This window comes from Dama dama, chromosome 33 (genome assembly GCF_033118175.1).
Source record: "Dama dama isolate Ldn47 chromosome 33, ASM3311817v1, whole genome shotgun sequence".
Classification (NCBI taxonomy): Eukaryota; Metazoa; Chordata; class Mammalia; order Artiodactyla; family Cervidae; genus Dama; species Dama dama.
The window spans coordinates 25,059,424-25,072,186 of record NC_083713.1 but is presented as its reverse complement, the minus strand read 5'-3'; the positions used below and the strand labels follow the sequence as shown (position 1 = coordinate 25,072,186).

The following is a 12,763-nucleotide window of genomic DNA, read 5'->3' as shown; positions in this document are numbered from 1 at the left end:
ACTAGTTGCTCAGTCGTTCCAGACGCTTTGTGACCCCATGGACTGCAGAGTCCGGGCTCCTCTGTCCATGAAATTCTCCAGGCAAGAATACTGGAGTGGATTGCCATTCCCTTTTCCAGGGGGTCTTCCTGACTCAGGGATCAAACCCGGGTCATTGCAGGCAGATTCTTTCCTGTCTGAGCCACCAGGGAAGCCTGGGCAATGAACATGAACAAGTCACTAAGAGAAAAATTTAACAAGTTGACTTTCTTATGTGTTCAACTACTGCCCTCCTGAAACCAAAAAGAAATTCAAACTTGGCTCAAATCACAATCCAGCTTAAAACCTGGCTGTGGTTCCCTAAGAGAAAAACCCCCCACATGGCCCACAGGAGGAGATGGTGCACCTCACCCCCTCACCCTCCCGCTCACGCTCTGCCCCGAGCCGCACCCTCTTTAGCGTCTTCCCGCTCAGCACGAGGCTGCTTCGGCCTGAGAGGCCTTGCCCATGCTGCTGTTGGGTCGCGCTCTCCCTCACGCTCTCTCTCTCAGACATTCTTCAGTTCCCAAATCAGACTTTACTTCTACACAGTAGCTTTCCTGACTGTGATTCCTCGAATTTCGATCAGATTCTCCTTAGTACAGTGACAGCACCTGTGCTTCCCATCCACAGCATTCGCCTCAGCTTTTAATTCTATGTTTGCGGGACAATTTCATTAAAGTCTAACCCTCTCACTGACAGACTCCTTAAGGTGAGAGATATTTCTTGACTATCCTGTTGATCTTTGTATCCCCAGCACCCAGAGAATATCATTACAATTTTTTTAGAAGCAAAACAATAACAAAATACTTTTTAAAAAAAATGCCAAAAACATTATTTATTTTGGGGGCACTTTTCCTACTTTTCTGTATTTTACATATTGTTCTAGTGCACGTTTAATAAACAAAAGTGTACAATGGACCTAAATTTAAAGAAATAAATATAAAAAGTGACAACAGTTAAAAAAAAAAAAAACTGAAAAATGAAACCAGACCTTGTGAAGAATTAACCTCAAGTAACAAAGTTCTTACATATTTATTGACATGGAAGATGTTCAAGATACAAAGAAAATGTATATGAAGCCATTTCTATTCAACCCAGGAAAGTACTAGAATTTCATACATTATAATTTTAACAGTGATTATCTGTGACTAGTGAGATCAGAGGTGATTTTCTTTTTTTTGCTTTTATTTCTGCTTTTTTTTTTTTTTTTACTGTTTCCCCCCCCCCCCCCCCCAAATATTGTTCTCTGTATATTTTCAAATTAGGAAAAAGCTAATCTCTCGAAACAGCTATGTACTCTTGTGGATTTACAAGACAGTTCAATCTGGAACCCATTTTTAGGAATACATCTATATTTTTTTCAAGTAAGGGATGCCTTATTTTAAGCTACCCATTCCCTACTGTTCCATATCAAAACTACTTTCTATGGTTTATTAAAGCATACTTGACCAGAGGGTCCTTCATATGAATTATTATGCCAATATTTTTAAAGCTTATGGCACTGACAACCTGGCATTACATTTTAAAGTACACTATGCTATCCTCTTTATCAATTTTAATTTTTTGACACTGCAGGATTACTAAATTCTATTGCTGTCATGTGTTTTATCACATATTCTTATATCCAGAAAATTTCCCCCAAAAGTGATTCATAAGCTTAACTAAGAGAAGCAGAAAAACATTTTTGAAAAATTATTCTGCAGAACACTATTTTTCACTTATTCCAAATAGCATAACAAGGAGGTTTGCAGGAAATGAAGTGAAACCATGGTAACTGACTAAACCTATCATGAGCTATCAGATCAAGAGAACACACAGTACATTACACGTCAACGCCCACCAGCCACATAATCCTTCTCTGGTTCCTTTTGATCCTTCTTCCTAAATATGAAAAAGCTTTCAACCAATTTTCATATTTTAAAAATGTGAAAGCCCCTGTACCAATATCTACTATAACCTATGACTTTACCTAGGAACTCTTTGGCTGGGTTCACTTTATAAGTCAACTTAATGATCTGAGATTCAATTAGAAATTTTTTTCAATAGCAAAATTGTACTTTTTTACTTCAATGCATTTTACCATTTTCTAATACAGTAGCAATAGTTTCTTCATACTGAATCACAGAGTTGTAAAGATTACCATTCTCTTAGGAATTCTTTCCTTAATAGATCTTTGTTGTTTGTTGTCTAGTCACTCAGTTGTGTCTGACTCTTTGCAACCCCACGGAGACCGCCTGGCTCTTCTGTCCATGGGATTTCCCCAGGCAAGAATACTGAATGGGTTGCCATTTCCTTCTTCAGGTGATTTTCCTGACCTAGGGATCAAGCCCACATCTCCCACATTGGTAAGCAGATTCCCTACCATTAAGCCACCAGGGGAGTTAGTAGAATCTTAGTGAAGAGTGAAAGTCGCTCAGTCGTGTCTGACTCTTTGCGACTCCACCGACTGCATAGTCCCTGGAATTCTCCAGGCCAGAATACTGGAGTGGGTAGCCTTTCGCTTCTCCAGGGGATCTTCCCAACCCAGGGATCAAACCCAGGTCTCCCACATTGCAGGCAGATTCTTTACCAGCTGAGCCAAGAATCTTACCAGCATTCTAAACTGAAAGACACAATGAATTAAATTACAAATGGAAATACATTTGCAACAGGTGCATTATGAGAGGAGCCCATTTAATCATCTTGTTACCCATTCTATTACTAATCATCAACCCCATCATAAGAACTAAATCTAAACTCACAGACTTTAGCTCAAAATGTTCTTAAATGGTTACCAACTATCAGCTAAGACTAAATAAACAAGGTATTGATAGCTTTTTAAAGGCACTGTCTGTGCTCGCTTCGGCAGCACATATACTAAAATTGGAACGATACAGAGAAGATTAGCATGGCCCCTGCGCAAGGATGACACGCAAATTCGTGAAGCGTTCCATATTTTAAGAAAAAAAAAAAAAATAAAGGCACTGTCTATTAGTTACATAACTATACAGTCAAACAGACAATAGGACAAAGATCTGTAAAGACTAGAGAGGATCTCTGCTTCTATAATTAGCCTCTACCTAATAACTATCACATAATAAAATACAATGTATATATAGGACATAAAAATGCATATATACTTTATACTTGACCAACTTCCAGAAGAATAGACAAATAATTGTGAATAGCATTATCTCTATAGACTAGAACTAAAAGTATGTGGAGGGAAAGTAAGGTACAATATAACTATATACCATTCTTATTTGAAAAAAAAAATTTTTTTACCAGTCATATGTTGTTTTCATAATCAAAAGATGTTATAAGTGACATGGATTCAAGAATACTATTATTTTTAGAGATTATTATTGCTGTTTTTCTCTGAAAAGGAATCCAAACTCACTACAAAATTATTCTTATAAGAACATATGATTATGAAATGATTTTATAATGGAAGTTTACCTTACATAACTAAACGTGATATATACTTAATTTGACTTTTCTCTTTTTTTAGGGGAGAGGGATGGAAAGTTAACTCTTGAGAATTAGTTGGAATAAATTTCATCCTTAAAGGCTTTAAACAAAGGTTTATCCACTTTATAAAAATGGTACTGTAACTTAAAAATCTTTATTAAAAACTCATTGACTTAAAAGCTAAGGGTTTACTCTTGTGCCACACACCCCTTTTCAACTTACGTAAGGGCTACAATGTTTTATTATTTTGGATGTTGTTTTTCTTAAGTTATGTTTTCTGTTTCTTAGCTTTTGTTCTTGAGGAAGTTAAGCCTCAGTTTTCTTATCTGTAAAATGCAAAAATACAGCATCTAACCAATGTACTTATCTGTAAATAAAACTGAGTTTTCCAGCTTGTATATCAGAGTTAGAGGTCAGAGTTACAAGATATCAAATCTGTTGGCCCTTTCAGGGGCCAGGAGGTCTGATGTAGTTCAAGTCCTTGGGCTGCTCACATCTGGCAGAGTCAGCCCCCCGCATTTGCTCTTAGTGTATCATATAACAGCACAATTTTCAGTGGGTGCCACAACATGAAAAAGTACTAGAAAATACTGAATGATAATTCATAAAAAGTATTCATCATACTCCCTGATATAGTTAATATTCAGTAAACATTCACTATTATATGGAAAAAACCAGTAGGCCCATTAATAAAATATTTGCGTATGCAAATCATTCACAGGAAAGGAGGCACATTATCAACACCTTATGGAGGTGTTCTGGTTACCAAGAAACAGCTCTTAAATTTAAAAGAATCTGGTATGTTTCCTACTGCCTCTTAAAGTAGATACACAAGTCATATTCTAGTTCCTCTTTCAGGGTAGACAGCCAGAGAGTCAGAATTCTCCCTCTCGTGTCAGTTACTGTTGATTAGCCACAAAATGTACTTGAAACTCAATTCCATCCTAAAAGAACTACTCAGTGAAATATGCTTTATGCTGTGCCTTAAAAATACAAAAACCAAAAATATCTTGAAATCTGCTTTTTTGACTTCTCTATCTTCTGTTTTAAACCCATTGCTATGGATGCAAACTTTTGAGAGGAAACTGAAGTTTTGAATAGACAGAACATCAAGGAATAAAAAACATGCTGTGAAGAAAATCTGAAAAGTTAAGTACCATTCAGAAGCAAAGTTCAAATCAAAACAGATATCACTTCATACTCACTAGGATGTCACACCCACTGTTTAAATCAAAGACATTAACAACAGGTATTAGCAAAGAGTGGGGAAACTAGAGCCCTCACACATTGCTTGTGGGGTTGTAAAATGGTAAAACCACTTTGGAAAGAAAAATTTGGCAGTTCATATGATCCAGCAATTTCACTTGTAGGTATGTACCCAAGAGAAACAGAAACATATGCCCACACGAAGCCTCTTACACAGCATTATTCATGGTGACTGCACTATTCGTGATGCCAAAAAATGGAAACTCAAATGTCCATCAACTGCTGAATGGACAAGCAAAATATATATCCAAACAGTGGAACAGTACTCAAATATTATTTATTAATAAAAAGATATAATGTAGTGATACATGCAGCAGTATGGATGAACCCTGGAAATACACTAAGAGAAAGAAGTCATCTCAAAAGAACATATTTTATACACAATTCCACTCTTATGAAACATCCAGGATGTATAAATCTACAGAGACAAAAAAGTAGGCTAATGGTTCCCTGGGGCTGGGTGGGTTGAGGAGAAATGGGAACTGACTGCAAATGGGTTATGGAGTTTCTTTTACGGTGATTAATGCTCTAAGATTGATTATGTTGCATAACTTTGTGAATGCACTAAAAACCACTGAATTGCACACTTTAAAAGTGGGTGAACTGGTAGGTTATTCATAACCAAAAGAAGGGAAAAGTTTAAGACTAAGATACAATAAATGTAAAAAGCAAGCTTTGGAATATAGTTTAAAAATAAGAAAAAGGTTGAATTTTTGTAATACATAGAAACAATGCTTGGTTGCCATAAGCACATGTTTCAGAACACAGGATAGGAGGTAAATCTTTTTTGGTCCAGGGAAAAAAATCAGAAAACAGGAAGAAAAAAATTGGTGAGGCAGTTAGCTCTTAAATTTTTTTTCCCTCTATCAATTCAACACTTCAACAAGGAACCTTTTAAGTTCATTAATCAAGAAGGAGGGTAGAAAAAAAGAAAAAAATGAGGACGCTATCTGACTTACTCAACAGAAGAAATCTGATATATTTTTTCCTTCTTTTCTCCCCTTACTGCCAACATTTAATTCTAACTTATTAACTGAAAATGAGAAATAACTCAAAAGCTCAAACAGCCTATCCATTTTTAAGTTTTTTCTTTCTGTAGATGAACCACATTGAAAGACACTGTCAGAAAACTACATTCTATTAGGCCACCAACACACTGATACCAAAAGCAGACAAGGATACCATAAAAAGAGAAAATTACAGGCCAATATCACTGATGGACCTCTATAGGCAAAAATCTTCAACAAAATACTAACAAACCAATTCCAACAATATAGTAAAAGGATCATACACCATGACCAAGTTGGATTTATCCCAGGGATGCAAGGATTTCTCAGTATCCACAAATCAATTGATGTGATACACCATATCAACAAACTGAAGAATAAAAACCATATGATCATCTCAATAGATGAGAAAAAGCTTTTGATAAAATTCAACATCCATTTGTGATTTTTAAAAAACTCTTTGGAAAGTGGGCACAGAGGAAACACATCTCAATGGGACACATAGGACAAACCCACTCAAAAGACCATACGTGGCAAACCCACATATATGACAAAGCCAAAGCTAACATCATATGCAATGGTGAAAAGCGGAAAGCATTTCCTCTAAGATCAGGAACAAGACAAGGAGGCCTACTCTTGCCATTTTTATTCAACACAGTTTTAGAAGTCCTAGCCACAGCAATCAGAGAAGAAAAAGAAAGAAGAGGAATCCAAATTGGAAAGGAAGAAGTAAAACTGTCACCTTTCACAGATGACACAATGCTATATGTAGAAAATCCTAAATATGCTACCAGAAAACTACTAGAGCTCATCAATGAATGTGGTCAAGTTGCTGGACACAAAATTAATACATGGAAATCTTGCATGTATACACTAATGACAAAATATCAGAAAAAGAAATTAAGGAAACAATCTCATTTACCATTGTATCAAAAAGAATAAAATACCTAGGAATAAACCTACCTAAGGAAGCCAAGTCCTATACTCTGAAAACTATATAAAATGCAATGAAAGAAACTAAAAACGACATGAACAGATAAAAAGGCATACTGTGTTCTTGGACCAGAAGAATCAACACTGTTAAAATGACCATACTATGCAAGAATCTACAGATTCAATGCAATTCCCATCAAATTACCAATGGCATTTTTCACAGAACTAGAACAGAAAATTTTAAAATTTGTACACAAATACAAAAAAGGTCCCAAATATCCAAAACAATCTTGAAAAACAGACTCACCAACATAGAGAAGACAAACTTATGGTTACCAATAGTAGGGGCTGCGGGTAGAGATAAATTAGGAGTTTAGGATTAGCAAATACACACTCCTATATATAAAACAGATAAACAAAAAAGACCTACTATACAGAACAGGGAACTATACTCAACATCTTGTAATATCTTATATTGATAAAGAATCTAAATATATGTTTGTTTTGTTTTAGTAACTAAGTCATGTCCAACTGTTTTGTGACCCCCATGGACTGTAGCCTGGTCTCCTCTGTCCATAGGATTTCTCAGCTAAGAATACTGGAGTGGGTTGCCATTTCCTTGCCCAGGGGATCTTCCCAACCCAGGGACTGAACCCATGTCTCCCGCATTGCAGGTGGATTCTTCACCAATGAGCCACCAGGGCTGTTATATATATAGCGCTATATATGCTAATATATAGCTTTTGCAGTGGCCACAGGACTGGAAAAGGTCAGTTTTCATTCCAGTCCCAAAGAAAGGCAATGCCAAAGAACGCTCAAACTATCGCACAATTGCACTCATCTCACACGCTAGTAAAGTAATGCTCAAAATTCTCCAAGCCAGGCGTTAGCAATACGTGAACCGTGAACTTCCAGATGTTCAAGCTGGTTTTAGAAAAGACAGAGGAACCAGAGATCAAATTGCCAATATCCCCTGGATCATCAAAAAAACAAGAGAGTTCCAGAAGAACATTTATTTCTGCTTTATTGACTATGTCAAAGCCTTCAACTGTGTGGATCACAATAAACTGTGGAAAATTCTTCAAGAGATGGGAATACCAGACCACCTGACCCACCTCTTGAGAAACCTATATGCAGGTCAGGACGCAATAGTTAGAACTGGACATGGAACAACAGACTGGTTCCAAATAGGAAAAGGAGTACGTCAAGGCTGTATATTGTCACCCTGCTTATTTAACTTATATGCAGAGTACATCATGAGAAACGCTGGGCTGGAGGAAGCACAAGCTGGTATCAAGATTGCCAGGAGAAATATCAATAACCTCAGATATGCAGATGACACCACCCTTATGGCAGAAAGTGAAGAGGAACTAAAAAGCCTCTTGATGAAAGTGAAAGAGGAGAGTGAAAAAGTTGGCTTAAAGCTCAACATTCAGAAAACTAAGATCGTGGCATCTGGTCCCATCACTTCATGGGAAATAGATGGGGAAACAGTAGAACAGTGTCAGACTATTTTTCTGGGCTCCAAAACCACTGCAGATGGTGATTGCAGCCATAAAATTAAAAGACGCTTGCTCCTTGGAAGCAAAGTGATGACCAACATAGATAGCACATTAAAAAACAGAGACATTACTTTGCCAAAAAAGGTCCATCTAGTCAAGGCTATGGTTTTTCCAGTGGTCATGTATGGATGTGAGAGTTGGACTGTGAAGAAAGCTGAGTGCTGAAGAATTGATGCTTTTGAACTGTGGTGTTGGGAGAAGACTCTTGAGAGTCCCTTGGACTGCAAGGAGATCCAACCAGTCCATCCTAAAGCAGATCAGTCCTGGGTGTTCATTGGAAGGACTGATGCTGAAACTAAAACTCCAATACTTTGGCTACCTCATGCGAAGAGTTGACTCATTGGAAAAGACCCTGATGCTGGGACGGATTGAAGGCAGGAGAAGAAGGGGACGACAGAGGATGAGATGGCTGGATGGCACCACCAACTCAATGGATATGAATTTGAGTAAATTCTGGGAGTTGGTGATGGACAGGGAGGCCTGGCATGCTCCAATTCATGGTGTCGCAAAGAGTCGGACACGACTGAGCGACTGGACTGGACTGAACTGATACTCATATGTGTATATACATACATACATATATATATATAATATATATATTATATATAACATAATCTAGTAAATGTTAGTTTCTCAGTCATGTCTGACTCTTTGCAACCCCATGGACTGTAACCCACCAGGCTCCTCTGTCCATGGAATTCTCCAGTCAGGAATATTTGAGTGGGTGGCCATTTCCTTCTCCAGGGGATCTTTCCGACCCACGGATCAAACCATGTCTCCTGTTTTGTAGGCAGATTTATAAACACTGCAGGCAGATACACAAACATATGTGTATATATATGTGTGTGTGCTAAGTTGTTTCTGTTGTGTCTGACTCTGTGAGACCCTATGAACTGCAGCCTTCCAGGATCCTTTGTCCATGATATTCTCCAGGCAAGAATACTGGAGTGGGCTGCCGTGACCTCCTCTAGGGGATCTTCCTGACCCAGGAATCAAACACATGTCTCTTAACGTCTACCTGCACTGGCAGGCAGGTTCTTTACCACCAGTGGCACCTGGGAAGCCTATGTATATATATATATATGAATGTATATATATAAAACTAACTCACCTTGCTATATACCTGAAACTAACACAATACAGTAAATGAACTAAATGTCAATTTAAAAAATGGTTTAAAAAAATCCCTCAAAAAAATAGTTACTCAGTGATCATGGAGTCCACAGCCAGAGGAACTAAGTGAATCAAATGTTTAATAGATTATTTCTCAGAGTGTTTCACAGAGAGATTCCACAAAAAGAGGGTATCGTGATCAAATGAATTTGGGAAAGGCAGTATAGTTTTATAAACACTCACATGCTATGACCAGTACTGCATCAAACAAACCCAACTGATTATGTTTAGTGGCAGGGAAATTCACGCTGTTCCTTTAGGAGCATCTCATACTAGATACAGCACTGCCAATGTAGGCCAAGATTACCCTCTCCCATAGATCCTGGACTCTAGAACACATTTCTGTGACTTGCCTATTTCCCTCAAGGCTGACTAATTCTTCTGATCAATGATTTAAATATGATGATACATTTCACTTACAGTCAAATCTTCAATGATTTAGAAGGTACTATCTTCCATTTTGACCCAAGGTTCCAGCTAGTGTCTTTGATTTTTCTTAAAATGAAAATAATCCTATTGATATTTCTGTCTGATTATAAAAAATGATACACAAGACATTGTTTTAAAAATACCAGGCAAATCAGAAAGGTACGGAGAAGTATTAATAAAAATCACCTTTAAGTTCATTATTTAAGAGATAACACTGTGAACAGTGGCAATCATTCTTTTAGAGAGTTGTCTACTTACATATACACCCTAAACAGACACACACACACACACTAAATAGTATGATACTATACATACTATCCTGATAGTGAATTTTATTTTTTAGGTTAACATAGGGTATACTTCAGAACTTATCAAATATTTTTTAAAGAAAATATAATAAATATGCCCAAACATTTTGCTTCCTTAGTTTTTAAATTCTCATTGCTTTCCAGTATCTAAAATTTTTACAAATAATTCTTATTTTGATGATCAGTATAAAATCAACAGGAAGCATCAAGGACTGTAGGTATAAAACGTTATCTGGAATATTTCCAAAATCTGTTCTGGAATATCTAAACACTGGGTTTGGGGATCATCAAGACTCGTGCACACGTGTCATCCTGCTCATTACCCAATACAGAGAAACTAAAATGACTCTGACTCAACAGGAATGTCTCTAGAGTTGCCAAATTTGGAGTTAACATTTCTCCTCATAAGGAACTCTTGAAAATCTATAAAGTAACTGGAAACTCTTTTAAAGATCAGTTTTCCATTGCCCAAGGAAAACCATTTACTAAATTAATTATCAAGTAATTCTGGTAAAACTTAATTTCCACCATCCTATCCATTTATTTATTTATTCTTATTGCTCCCACAATGATTTTTAACATTGCAAATATTACAAATAACCATTACTCTCTTCTATTAAAAGTCTTCAGTGACTCCTATTTCCTACAGATAAAATTCAAATTCTTAAGCATGAAATACCAGTCTTTCCTGGCAATCCTACTGCTAACTTCCTGCACCCGCGAGTCCCAGAAGCATGCCATACACCAAATGTTCCACACTGTTCTAAATATTCCTTCCTCGACTTTTTCTTCTTCCCAAAATACTTTTTTTTTAAAATTAATCACATCCTATCCTTCTACCTGGCAAACTTACATTTTACCTTTAAGAGGCAGCTTAAATGTCTTCCTTTTTGACCCATTTGGATAATATCTGGTAGAATTCAAAAACTCAATAAAAGATCCTAAATCATATGTAATGTTATTTCTTACTGATGTTTGCAATCAGCAGAGAAGAATCATTACTTCATTTTGCTATGGTTTTTACTCTGTGAAGAAAATTGCTATTTTCATAGTTATAAAATACTTTGAGATGATGTGCTGCTATTTTTGATGATGCAGGTTTTTATATAATCTTTAAAATATTAAATTATTTTGAAGTCAGTTTGGAAAATACTTTAAATCAAGTTCAAAATATTACAGCAAAAGAACTTTATCAAAATAGAATTTACATAACTTTGGTGCCTCACCTTGCCTAAAACTTTCTGTAGAACACACACTAGATTTTCTTACTATTTACCAAAGCTAAAACGGAATATACTACTTTAATAAGAAGTTGGTCAGGACTAAAAGATTTGAAGGATTGTATCATGGACTGATCCTCACTATCTAATAAGGAAATGACTTTAATGAATACCTACATAGCTACACCCTGGAGAAGGACATGGCAACCCACTCCAGTGTTCTTGCCTGGAGAATCCCATGGATGGAGGAGCCTGGTGGGCTATAGTCTGTGGGGTCGCAAGAGTTGGACATGACTTAGCGACTAAACCACCACCACTATGCTACACTGTGTAACTGGTATGCATTTCAACCTTCTTCCTTCTTTTAAAACAGGAAAAGAAAACCAGACTTTTATCTGGTAAGAACCAGATTCTTATTAGGAACAGTGGTGGGAATGAGAAAATAGATATCAAATATTTAAAAGGCCATTTCACATGATCATTTACACTAGCTCTCCACTAGTCTTTTTACTTTCTTATTTCACATTTCCAAGAATTCATGGTACAGTGCTTATGTAATTTTAACAGTTACTTATAAAGAACAACTGTTTTGATAGGTTATGGTTCAAGAATATATAGGAAAAGATGGAAAAAAGAAGAAAAAGATTTCATCAGAGGATTAAAATCTTAAAAAAAAATAAAAAGCAAATGAAAATTTTGGAACTAAGTAACACAATACATGAAAACAGGAACTCAATGAGTGGATTTACAGCTGACCAAAAAGAGGAGAAAAAAGTCGAATAAAAAGGTCCAGTGGACTGGAAGACAGGTCGACAGAAAATGTCCAAACTGAAGTTCAGAGAGATGGAAGTCAGGAAATTAGAAGTCCAGAGGGGGAAAAGAAACTTAGAAAAGTCAGAAAATAGTTTATGATGAATAGCTCTAAAGTTATAGTAACATGACATTTAATAATTTTATATTTCTTATAAGTGTTCTTTTGCATATATTTAACATCTAATAAAAAGGATAATACAAAGCAAGGACAGTCCTATCTTTTTCACTTGCTATTCCATATATACCACAATACTGAACTCAACAAGCTTTCCTTCTAGTGAGAAAAGTTATAGAATGACTCATAAAATTTTTTTAAGAAGTCATTCTAAAACTATGAAAATCATATAAAGAAAAATGTCTTCAAGAAAACTTCTTAAATTATTTTAGGTTACTTGCAGCTGATATATACCATGATAGCTCATTAAACTATAACTAACTAACACAAATGCTGTCAAAGTCAACACAAAAAATTCCAAAATGACAGGAATCACTTCATGTTTCGTGAGGTATAATCTAGTGCCTGGGAGAACATCTTATCTTTTTTTCACAGGGTATAAAGAGCATCTTATCTTCAGCTGCAG

The 12,763-nt window shown here is 36.3% G+C and overlaps 1 protein-coding gene and 1 non-coding gene across 3 annotated transcripts in view; one reads left to right on the top strand and one right to left on the bottom strand.

The window, feature by feature from the left end:
• CHN1 (chimerin 1) overlaps nucleotides 1-12,763 on the bottom strand; it is a 199,608-nt gene that overhangs the window by 109,490 nt on the left and 77,355 nt on the right. The window lies entirely within an intron of this gene.
• On the top strand, nucleotides 2,854-2,960 carry LOC133051400 (U6 spliceosomal RNA). The gene has a single exon (XR_009691880.1). It is a non-coding gene; the product is annotated as a U6 spliceosomal RNA (small nuclear RNA).